General features: G+C 38.8%; 1 protein-coding gene across 3 annotated transcripts in view; it reads left to right on the top strand.

Moving 5' to 3' along the window:
- Nucleotides 1–12,966, top strand: part of LOC146002385 (uncharacterized) — a 132,679-nt gene that overhangs the window by 43,268 nt on the left and 76,445 nt on the right. The window contains exon 1 of one of the 3 annotated variants that reach the window (XM_083140130.1): nt 1,790–1,883. The exons of 1 other annotated variant lie outside the window; for it this stretch is intronic. The gene's annotated coding sequence lies outside the window, so the exon portion shown is untranslated. Of the gene's footprint in view, nt 1–1,789; nt 1,884–7,014; nt 7,231–12,966 lie in introns of those variants that run through there. One more of the 3 variants, XM_083140129.1, reaches the window with a different exon arrangement.

The following is a 12,966-nucleotide window of genomic DNA, read 5'->3' as shown; positions in this document are numbered from 1 at the left end:
GTCCGCGCTCATTATATACAGAAGGCACAGAAAAAGAGAGCATTGAAGAAAGGCATTTCATCAGCACCTTTTTTAAAACATTTTCAGAACCTTTCTATTCCCTATCCAGACCATAATTTTGCACCTTAAATCTTTTCCTTATTTATAAGTACCGGAACTAGATCTAGGGGAAGCCCGAGAGGTATAGCAACCTTGAAATGGAGCTCGTGCTTCACATGTAGAGTGAGCTGAACGCTGCTCACCCGGCCCCCCAACCCGTGAGATATATAATACACACAGCTCCATCTATTGCGGACTCTTGTTTGTAATATAAGTATTTTCTTGTTTCTAGATCCATCCCCATCTTTCGGGTTGAATTTAGGAAAATCTCTCCTCAGCGAGTGCTTATACCATAAAAGAAATACACCCCTAAATTTTCAGGTATCTAGGTCCAGTGATTTGGGGGGTGCGTTGATGAGTCAGTGAGGTCCAAATATTTTTATTATGTCTTCAAAGTTAAAATAATTGATGATAGTGCTGCATAACATAATAACTTATTGCAAATTCATGTAGCAATTTGAGATATTACATTTATTTTGATCCAATAAACATGCTCTTTAACAGTAACACTTAAAGTATTTTAAAAATAAGGCTATTATTGTTCGTCATAACAACAGTAAATAGGTATATAACATGGTCATGTAGGAAGGTGGAAAGTTGAGGGCAGGGGTGTGTCAAAAATTAACTTTGCCCGGGTGAAAATATTTTTTGAGCCGCCCCTGTCAATGAAAAAAAGGAAGCTATACCCACCCATTACACATTCCTGGGCAGGGCACTGTATCGGAAATTAACTTTTGTATTAATCAGGTAATCTTTGTTATTAATGGTAAAGTGCTCTTAATAGACCGCTACTCCTTTATAAGAATCTTACATTGAAGTCAAATACCTACATTCCATACCGTAAATGCCTCCACGTCTTGTCACTGATCTTTATCGCTCTTTGTTCCTTCCTTTTTATACTTCATCTCTTTTGTACAGCGTTTTCCCACTGTTTTCTTCTTCGCACGTGCACAAGCTTCTGTAAAAAATGTTTTTGTGTGTCTCTTCCTTCTTTTTCGTTGCGTGGTCCGTTATTCCCATTTGACGGTTGTTACCAATCCACACAACAGGGCACTGGCACCAAAAGACGCTTCCACTTTCCGTTGCCCCACTTTTGTGATAAATCTTTGCTTATTCCGTCATTTTTATCTCAGTTGGGTGCTTGAAGGGAAACATCCCAGTCGAACCGACAGACGTTTGAATGAAATGTCGACTGCTATAAATGTGCTAACCTAGTTGTTTCTGCATGGCAATAATTGGAACCACACAGATTGTACAATGGCACGGATGTTCAAGTCACGAACGTGGGAATTGTAACTGAAGGCGAGTTTCTTTTGTTGCTTGAAACGTCTCTGAATTGTGATTTTTGTTATTGGTTCCACTTTATGTGGGCTACCTAGAAAAGGAAGACAGAAGTGGTACGTTAACCGTTACCGAAGCTTCATTATGATTTCAGCTATTGTAGTGTACTTCCACGTAACAGGCATACCTACGTGTAGCTAGCGTCTGGAGCATAACCAATCAGCTTTTGGCCTTGCTATGTACGGGCCGGAAAGCGATGTGTGACCCTGACTGGCTCGAAGTGTTTTAACCCTTGCACTTGAAAGTAACTTCAAGAAGAGACAGGTCATATATTTGCTTTTGGACTGTCGTGTTATTGATTTTTGATCGATTTTGTGCTTTGAGTGGTTTCCGTGCTCGAAATCGAAGTTGGTGTTTGTGCGAAACGTAGGCTACTTAGAAAATTAGTGTTTGATATCTTTATTTGGACAAATGTATACTGATCGAAACCCAAACAACAAATGGTAAGTACTTGATTTCTGTGTGTGTATTTTATTGATTGATTTGTCTTATTTTACTTCGCTTTTCTTCCACTTTTGGCAAAATGACGAAGATGAGGACGCGAGTTTGATTGATTGATTGATTTAGTTCTATTTTATTTCGGTTTTCTGCCACATTTGGCAAAGATGAGGATGAGCAATGATATGATGAAATTGTTGAAGGGACACTCGCAAAGAACAGCCATACCCAAGCCGGGATTCGAACCGGGGACCCTGACGTCGTAGCACGCTGTGCTATGAAGGGACAAACAGATACACAAATAGACAGAACATAAGCCCAACAAAGGATTGTACTTTCTGTGAGCCCAGACACCAGAGCCTCGTTAGTCTGCAAAATGCAATGCAGGGTGTACTACATGGGAGAGAGATTTACATTTGGTTGTCTGCTTACACCCTTTTATATTTCATGAAATTATGCTTCTCTTTAGTAAAAAAAAAATTGTTTAAGAATCTTACCCTTTAAGTATAACAGTGACCGGTGTCAGGGATAATAATGAGCGCGAATGTACAGGAAGGATCGGGAAATACGTATTATCATACAACAGCGCATATTTGGACTAAATGAACATTTATTTAACTAGTTCTTGCTGGGGTTTGCCGACCTCCGTGGCGGGTTAGCAGAGGTCCTGGGTTCGATTCCTGGCCTGGGCATGGGTGTTCTTTGTAAATGTCCCTTCAACAATTTCGTCCTATCATCACTCATCCCCATCTTAGTGATTAGCCACAAGTGGCAGAAAAGCGAAGTAAAATAAACCAAATCAATCAATCTTGTTTGCTGGGGTGTTAAGAGAACTCTATTGTCTCGTTCATCCATTTCATCTGTTCATCATCATCGTAGCGATTATAATGAATATAAAATAAACACAATAGGAGTGGCTGGAAGCAGCTAGATAAACAATAGGTTACTTTCGATGTCAAAAACAAGTTTCAAATTGTAAAGCATGATTTGATATGTTCTGAACTTTTTTTTCTTTTTTCTTTTTTTGTTGAATGTTGTAGTTTGTGCTTGTGTGCAGAACAACAGCTGTTTCTTATTCTTAGGTAATTATATTTCTATCACCTTTACAGCTTTATTTTAGTATGTGAAGGAATTTGGTTTTTGGCAATTTTCAAGTTAATTTACAATAGTATACATAATTAATACTTTCATATCGCGTTTTTTTACTTTATGCCAGTTATTATTACATATTTTTTGTATTTGAGGCTGGGTGAATTCTAGAGCCGCTTTATGCAGAGACAAGGCCGGATCCCCCGAGTGGCAGTCAGACGCTCTCTCGAGCACCATGTCTCCAAGATATAAATAAATTTCTAATATATTGCAGAGAAACCGGGAAAAAGTTGTGACACTGAAGGGAGACCAAGATCCCTCCACAGAAAAACAACTGATCCCCAGTTTTTAGACAAATATATTTTAATTGTCAATATATAATGCCATCATTATAACCAGTTATTCGAAATAATAATAATTATTATTATATAATTGGGAAGACTCGATCCACCAAAGGAGTGAATACCAGCACAACTATTTTCTATTATTTCCTTTGCATTTTATGCAGTTAGTATCTGAAATGCATTTTGATATTAACTTTTGCACGTCTCGTTCAAGAAAAGGATTTAAATGTTAACGGATTTTTTTATATATATAAAGTGGGTTGTTGTGTGACCTCTCGCCTACAACTGTCTTTATTAGAATTTTGAAAACTGTCAAACCATTTGTTCTTTGGATGGAATAGTACAGGGGTCGGCAAACTACGGCCCGCGGGCCAGATATGTGTCAACGGTGAACTTCATTCGTTCTCATGGACTGAACCACCGTCAGTTCCGTGATTTTCTGTCAGAAGTGGAAGCTGAATTTCCTGACTTGCCCTACCATACACCAGTTCGATGGCTCAGCAGTGGTAAAGTTTTATTCAGATTTTTTAACTCGGAGCAGAGATTGAAATTTCTCTCAATGAGAAAAACCGTCCTCAACCACTATTATCGAACAGTGAATGACTTTGGAAACTAGCTTTTGCTGCTGATATCATAGGATTTCTTAATGGATTTAACTTGAAACTACAAGGTAAAACAGTGCTAATATGTGAAACTTATACTGCGGTAAAGTCATTTTGATGACAACTGCCTTTGATTGAGTCACAAATCATGTCAAACAGCTTCGTGCATTTCTCATGCTCTCAAAAATTAAAAGAAGAGGTGAAATCTCCATTCCCACACAAATTTGCAGGCGATATATTTTCTGAGATCAAACAACAGTTCCAGCAACTTTTTTCGGATCTTGATGCATGTGCAGAAGACATTTTCATATTTCAAAATCCATTTCACTGTACAATTGAGGAACTTCCACCTAACCTTCAATTGGAAGTGATTAATCTGCAGTGTGATAACATGCAAAAAGGCAAATTTCAAGAGAAGAATCTAACAGAATTCTATAAGTGTCTTCCAAGTGATGAGTATGGTGAACTATGATCATATGCTCGGGGTTTGATATTTCTATTTGGTAGTACCTATCTGTGCGAAAAGACATTTTCAAAGATGAAATATGTAAATCTCAATACAGGTCAGCATTAGCAGATGAACATTTGCAATCAATTTTGATGATAGGAAGTACTAACTTTGACCCCCCAATTTGGTGAAATGTTGTCTCAAAAAATCAATTTAATTCATCTCATTAGTAAAGCTGCTTTTCAAACAATAATTGTAGTCTACTGAGTAGTTTTATTACATTACACACACACACACACACACATACATACATACATATATATATATATATATATATATATATATATATATATATATATATATATATATATATATACCGTATATATATAAATATTTGTGTAAACTTGTTTTTTGTGGTTTTTTTTAAGTAGACCTACCTAAAAATCATCCACTTTTCTTCTTGGCTCGCAGAGTGTAAAATATTTTATGTTTGGCCCTTGACAAAAAATGTTTGCCGCCTCCAGGAATAGTAGAATATAACCTTGTTGCTGTATTTTTCACTCAATGTTTTCGATCCAATGCATTTTTACTTTGATTATTCTGTTCGAATACTAACTAATGAACTGTATTTCTGTTCTTAACAATAAGAGTAACAAACTTTCAGCTTTCTTGTATCTTTAAATGAACAATGTCAATTTCCAGGTGTGTCCACCGACCCCTCTCCCGACGCACATGGCAACCACCAACATTCCGAACAACGAGGTAGAAAAGCGCCATCAAAGAGCCGAATAGAATAAAGAAATACTAAAAATCAACAATAGACGAGTTTCCTAGGGCACTTTCTAATATTCTGAAGACGAATTCGCTAATTGCGAGCTGGTTAGTGCATGACCACTTCAATGCGATTTCACATCGCATTAAAATAGTTAACAGTGTACACCACACTGTTACTTATTATGTAACAGCGAAATTACAACCATAATTATAACGTGTCGTGTTGCCAAATGTAACAACTTAGAATTTGAAACAAATCATTACGCAATTATAGGCAGCTTACATGATTATGGAGATCGATTTCATAATTTCGTTACATGAATTCTATTTAAAATATTACACTTCTCTGACAATTTGACACTTAAAATAATTAGCCTATTCTACCGTTTGGTGAACCAAAATTCTTCGTGTGCGTACAACTGTATTAATTTAATTACTTATTCTTCATTTGTCTTATTTCGTTTCCTAATTGTAAATAATTAATTGTAAAGATAAACAATGACCACTGTAATTAATGGTTAACTGGAAGAGAAGGCATTAACGCCTTAACTTCGCCATGTGAACAAAGTCGTAAATAAATAAATAGCTGGCCGCAGGGGCGTTGCCACTTGGTAGACAAGGATGGGCTCGAGCCCACCGTGGAATCGTCTGAGCGCACCCCAAAAATAATCTATTAGAGAAAATTTCGAAATAATTTAGAGTAAAGCAAGAGATACACGCGAGCAGAGGATTCAAAACGGAGAGAAAGATTGCCTATCTGAAAATGAACAGGCCATAGAAATAAAGAGAGAGAACAAACAAAAGAAAAAAACAGAGGGGAAAAGAATACTTAAAAGAAATGGGTAGGCGATAGAAAAAGAAATAAACAGAAGATAAAAGAAGGAAAGGTAATAAAAAAAAGAGTTAGAAGAAGAATGAAGGAAATATACAAAAAAGGGAAATAGAATTAGATGAAAGAAGGAACGACAACGAAAAACAGATGAACAAGAATAATTAAGAGAAATGGGTAGGCGATAGAAAAAGGAAAACAGAAGATAAAAGAAAGAAAGGCAATAGAAAACAGAGTTAGAAGAAGAATGAAGGAAATATACAAAAAAGAGAAATAGAATTAGATGAAATAAGGAACGACAACGAAAAACAGAGGAACAAGAATAATTAAGAGAAATGGGTAGGCGATAGAAAAAAAGGAAAACAGAAGATAAAAGAAAGAAAGGCAATGGAAAACAGAGTTAGAAGAAGAATGAAGGAAGATACAAAAAGAGATAAACAAGAAAGAAAGAACGACAACGAAAAACACTTAAAAGAAAAGAGAGAACAAGAGAAGAAGGAACGAAATAGAGGGAAAACACTAATTAAAGGAAAAGGTTAGATAACAGAAAAATAGAAAGAGAGAAAGAAAAGTAGAAAAATGAAAACAGGAAGAAAACAGAGGGAAAAGAATAAAACAAGGGTAGGATAGAAATAAGATGGGAAAGAAAAGAAAGACAGAGATCGGGAAACAGAAGGAAAAGGAGACAGAGGGAGAGAATCTGAGTAGACACTACCACAAGCAGAGCCACCTGAAAATAACATAACTGGAGACACCACTGATGGCGTATCCCAAGGGGCGTCGCACCCATTGTTGAGAGCTACTGGAATATACAAGAGAAAAGAAAGCTGAACATCCATGTACAGCTCGAAGGAATAAGGGAAACATACAATTCGAAGGAAAATCCCAACATAACGTAACTAGTTACAGCACCCGTAACCTACATTCTCCGAATCTTGACTGGGCGAGAGAGAATTGTAGAGAATGTTCTTACGTGATGGTCCGTATCAGACTCCAAGATAAGTTCACGAACTCCCCGCCTTCTTTTTCAGTTAGTCGAGGTTTGGCGGTGCAAAATCATTGTCCTCCCAGTTCCAAGAAGACCGGTGTGTCTCATCGTCTCGGGACTTTCTTCGCGTGAGGCGCATTTGCCTTGGTGAAAGTGGACGGTTCGGGCAGGAGAAAGCAATCGGTGCTCCAATGTCAAGTCTAGCTGTTTTTCCTTGAACTTGCGAGTGTGTTTTTCCAGTGCGTGAAAAAGGATTCTTTTCGACCACCCTCTACGCTGTAAGTACACCAATATTACCCTTGTTCTAATTCTTACTTGATTGAATTTGATTGTTGTTATTTAGCTTCGCTTTTCTGCCACATCTTGCTAACCCCGACGATGAGGATGAGGGATAATATGATGGAGGGACACTCACAAAGAACACCCAGGCCTGGATTCGAACCCGGAACGCCTGGCGTCGTAGCGTGCTGCGATAACAACACCGCCATGGGGGGTCGGCTGTTCTAAATTCTTACATTAACGTGGGTGGTTTTGAGCAAAGGTACCGGGTGGAAAAGAAATTCGGCACCGGCGGCGCATCTCGTGAATGAAGTTGGTCCATCCCATTCTCGCCTCAAAGGAAAGTCCTCTTTAATTTCAATCTCGCCTTAAGGCACTCAACGTTATTGGTGTTTTAAGTCCACTTAAGGGGGGGAGAGGGACAATTTCCCCTAGGAACTTCTCACTTCGGCAGCTGCCGATCACTGTTGCCAGCTTCGCTATTTTGGAGCCAGATTTGGCTCTTTCGTGCACTCGTTTGGCTGTGAACTATGGCACCCGCCTTCCTGCCCCACTATGATGCCATCATTGGCTCCGGCTTACAAAGACAACTTCTGTCATAAGCATACATTTTGCATATGACGTGATATTGTTATATTGACTACGTCACCCAACCCCTCTTACGTCCTCAGCTACTTTTCTTTATAGCGCCTTGGCTGACCTGAAGAGGACGTAATATTGTTATCCTGGAATATTTTATTTTCCATTTCATACGACCATCTGTGGATTATTGAGATGGGTGATGCCGCCGGATCTAGACGGTGAAAACTAAGAATAAATTGCCATCACTTTGAAGCTAACGGTAATAACAGCGCCCCCTCACCCACACCTCCACTCATTTGACACCTAAAATTACTCAAGGAGGCAATTTATCCAGTTTCGTAAATCTAGCTCCTTGAAAGTTTTTACTCCGTTTACGATGAAATTTAGCTCTTTTATGTGCATCAGGTTTGGCAACACTGCCAGGATGGCCGTAGGAGGCAATGATAAATACATTGCTCTTATGGAAGTATTATTTTATTTGTCCTCTTGGGAAGATCAAACTTCAGATGGCGTAGAAAAATATATCAACGAAAAAAGGACAGACAAAAGTAGTAATTGACAGTAACTTTAAATTGAAGTTGATTCCCCATAAGGAATACATGGGTTTCTGAAAATTCTTATTCATCATATTTTTCAAACATCGTATGTAGCTTAATAATCAACTTTAAAAATACACTTTCACTTGCTACATGTGGAGAAATTCATACTCTATTGAACACCAGCTTTTTTAGTTAGTAGCATTGCCCATTCGGACGATATTGAAATAAATGCACAACTGGTGCGAAATTGTCCTTCATCGCCTTAAGCACAAATAGGCTTCTCACGACTGCACCTACAGTTAAAAGCTGAATCCAAATCAAATCGTCGTCGCCTTGCAATCAAGGGGTCCCGGGTTCGATACCCGGTGGAGGTAAGTAGTGGTTCGGATCCCACTTTAAAATTGTAGGTCCAGTCCCGATTAGCCTTACTGTGCATAAAGTGGACTTAACCTTTACTTTCCCAATGGTCTCTATGAGTGTTCCATCCACAATATAGCCCGAGTCGCCGGATGGCACACTCATGGACCATCATGCTAATTAGACAATTCATGTGCTTTTAGGGCCTTCATACTTGTATGTGAGGTTGTAAACGCTGACAGATGTTGAGATAAAACTTTGAAATGTCATGTGGAAGAAAACCACACCCACCCAGGATCCCCTCCTCCCCCCCCCCCCCGACTCCAAAGTTACGTATGGAAGCTGGCGCGAATTTTTAATTTGTACACTTATTTGACAATGTTATAACTCGTAGACTATTTGACCAATCTACTTCGGGTAACTTTTGTTTTTCCGCTAAAACATCAGGGCATGCAACCATGCAGGAATTAAAACGCCAAAACCAATAAGAGGGGTTGGGTGGGCCGCGGCCCCCAACTGTCAATGAAAACATCATAAAAATGGGGAGTGAAATAGAAAAAATGTTATAACTCGTAGACTATTTGACCAATCTACTTTGGGTAACTTTTGTTTTGCAGCTAAAACATAAGGGCATGCAACCGTGCAGGAATCAAAACGCCAAAGCCAATAAGAAGGGTTGGATGGGCCGCGGTCCCCAACTTTCAATTAAGAAATCATAAAAATGGGGAGTTTGCCCCTCTTTCCCCGCTATTTTGGGAAGATGGTGGAACCTTTAGCCTTATTTTCAAAGCATGGTCATTCTCAACCGAGTGAAAGTCATTTCATGTTCCTGGGTGCATTACATTATCGAATATGTGAAAAGTCTAAAGGTTAAACACCAAATCTATCTATCTCAAACCATAATATGCTTCCATTGGGTATCGAAGTTGAGACCCCATGATTACAAGGCGACGACAATATTACTGCGAATCGAATCTCAGCCTGGGCATGGATGTTCTTTGCAAGTGTTCCTTCAGTATTTTCATCATATCACCACTCATCCTCATCTTCGCGATTAGACAAAAGTGGCAGAAAATGCAAGAAGTGGCAGTAGGAACTCAAATATCAACACCCTGTACTTCATTATTGTAGACTAACGAGGATCTGGCGTTTGGAATCACAGCCAGTAAAATCAGTCCTCTATGGGACTCGTCTTGTCTCTTACTCATGTGTGTGTTTGCAATTCTTCTCTCATCAATTTCATCTTATCACTAATCATCTTCACCCTCACGATTAGCCGTTGCAGGCCCGTAGCCAGAATTTTATTTCGGAGGAGGGGGGGGGGGTTCATCCCTGATCAGCACGGGCGTCACCGGAAATATTTGTAGACGGGGCAGGCCGCTGATAAAACTTGATTAGTACAAATATAATGACAATAATAATTACTGTTATTTTACAATAATAACTTATAAGTTATTAAAAATATACCAATTTCAATCCGAATGTATTGTTATTATTACATAAATGGAGACAGCTACTCGATCCACCGTATCAGTGAATATCTAACACAATTGTCCATTATTTTTCTTACATTTTGTACAGTTAGTGTACTGAAAATCATAGTTATTGTATTTTGTCATTAACTTTTACACAATCGTTGAAAAAAAGGCTTTAACAGTTAGTGGTAAATTTTATTCAAAGTTTATATTCTGTGACCACTCACAAAGAAAATTATAAGTTTGGTAAGCTGTGGATTCATTCATTATTTACATTAAATGGTAGAATATGAAAATATAACCTGGTTCCTCTATTATACACTAAACTTTATTCGATGTAATGCAGTTTTTACTGTGGTTATAACTTTATTTGTTATCAGCAATAAAAATAACATTTAAATTAGATATTTGAAGGATCTAGGGGGCTTCAATCCCCTTAGCTCTCCCCCTGGCTACGTGCCTGCAAATAAGCATACATATACTTATTTATTGCTGCGGTGCGCTATTCGAGTTGATGCTGGCCTTGGTGACGAAGTAGTCTGCATAGCCAGGGATTCCGGTTTCGAATCCTGGGTAAGACATGAGTGTTTGTGCAGATAGTCAAAATAATGCGAATGACAATAGAGAAATACAGTTGGTAGAGCGTCTGACTGCGTCGCGGGAGACCCGAGTTCGATTCCCGGGCGTACACTTGTTGCAATTAATAGTAATATTGCAATACCAAGTTCCATTAATTCAATTTAGTCTGACAACAGTATAAAACGGCCAGAGCGTGGTGCTGATCACATCACCTGCACTATGGCCGAGTTTGGAGAATGTGCTTTCTCGATGGCGCAGTGATAAACGATCTCACCTTGCAATAAAATACTCCGGGTTCGATACCCGGCGAAGGCACGTTGGTCATAGTTCGGAATATCACCTGTAGCGTATAAGCCTGCATGTGCTTAATTTGTTTAGCGCTATTCATATACACGATCGTGGGTCAACCAAAGTGACAGATCATTCGAAATAAGTGAATGACGATCAGTGGCTAATGTCCTCTCCTTGCTATTGTGCATCCGGGCTTGAAATGGGTTCACCCGCAAAGATACAACTCGTCAACTATACTTAAATAAGACCTACAACGTGTCCAATTTGTAGCGGTCATCGATGCACCCCTAAACGCACGTCCATGGAAATAGGCGGCTGGGCAGAATTGCGCTGGTGCCACATATGGGAAAAGCAAAGCGAGGGCGGGACAAAAGTCGCTGGTTCCCGCGCACTGTCTGGCAACGTCAACCGGGCTGCGTTGCCTAGTTCGAGCGTCAGACCGACCTTCTCCGGGGCACTTTTGTGTCATCCCTGACTTTTCAAGCAAATACTGTCAGTTTGTATCACTTGTATTACAAAGACCAACTCTACAACGAGATCTTTCATTCTCTTAAACCTCCGAACACACGGGGTTGTGCTCCGACGTGGCAAAAGCGCGAACTTCTGCCCAGGGACGGCGACAGGGGTGGGCACGGGTGGGCAAGCGCCCACCCAAAATTTCCTGTGCCCACCCAATTGCCCACCCTATCAAATCCACTATAAGTACCTCGTATACTTAGAGATATGTGAATGTTGCAACAAATAATTGTATTCTGTTGTTCATTACATGTATATTTTACTAATGAATATTATCTATGCTAGAAATGTTCACATATCATCATTCCATAAAAAGCTGATTTAACTTTGTCATGAGAAAGCAAGAGGAATTACTAGAGATCTTGAAACAAGAAAACTGTGACCAATTGAATACGTCTATGATTAGAAGCAGCTAGTAGGCTTATGCAGGGTATTGTCAAAATGAGATCAGGATTTAGGGGGAGCTTGAGGGCTGCAGCTCCGGACCTTCACTGGGGAAAGAACTGCTTTTGAAAAGTACCACATAATGAAAGAATTAGGTACTTCGGATGTGATGAAAAATGTAGAAATACGTATAACTAACCACCTCATGTAGCTTGCCGAAAAGTTATAACTGAAACTGTAGAGGGGATTGGGGTGAGGTCTTTGTGTTGTAAGCTCCGGGTCTTCAACTATATAAATCCCGGCCTGCGTATGATTAAAATGATATCTAAATAAACAAATAAAAACCTCAGCGTTGCTTACTCCAGCAACACAATACATTATTTCGACTTTTTAATTAGGTCTACATTGAAATTCCAAAAGTGTGTCTTTCTTCATTTCATTGCAATTTTTATATTTATATTTTATATACCTGTCATTTTCAAATATCTACATGGTATTCAAAATAACAACTTTATATTCATTCTAATAAATACTAACAAGAAGCAATCACAATAACCACTACAATACCGAAGTATATTAATTTTGATGTAATAGTTACGTGGGTTTGGAAAAAGCAACAGAATTATTGAATTGATAATGAGTGGGTAATTCTATTTAGAAATCCTAGTTCCACACATAAATTTTGCCTATCAGTTACGTAATCATGCGATTTTTCTTGTGATTAACTTGCGTAGAATTAAAAGAAGAAGGGGTTGGAAGGAAATCCTTGTTTTTAGGGCGTCAGAGAACTAATCAATCACGATGAGAATGGTTTAAACTTTAGAAGCATTAGAGATTTAGCCGAAAAGGTCAACAGAATCTGTAGATGCAGATGAAGTAAAGAAGAAAAGGTATGTCACGAAGTATCCATAAGAAAATTTTGTTTGTTTTCAAGTCGAATTTTATGCTCAAATAGACTAATCGGGACTAAACCTACAGTTTTAAGTGGAGTCCAAACCAGTGTGCAATATGC

Source organism: Lepisma saccharinum, chromosome 18 (genome assembly GCF_977018435.1).
Source record: "Lepisma saccharinum chromosome 18, izLepSacc3.1, whole genome shotgun sequence".
NCBI classification, from domain to species: Eukaryota; Metazoa; Arthropoda; class Insecta; order Zygentoma; family Lepismatidae; genus Lepisma; species Lepisma saccharinum.
The sequence above is the reverse complement of the archived record's forward strand: the minus strand, read 5'-3'. Positions and strand labels throughout refer to the sequence as shown.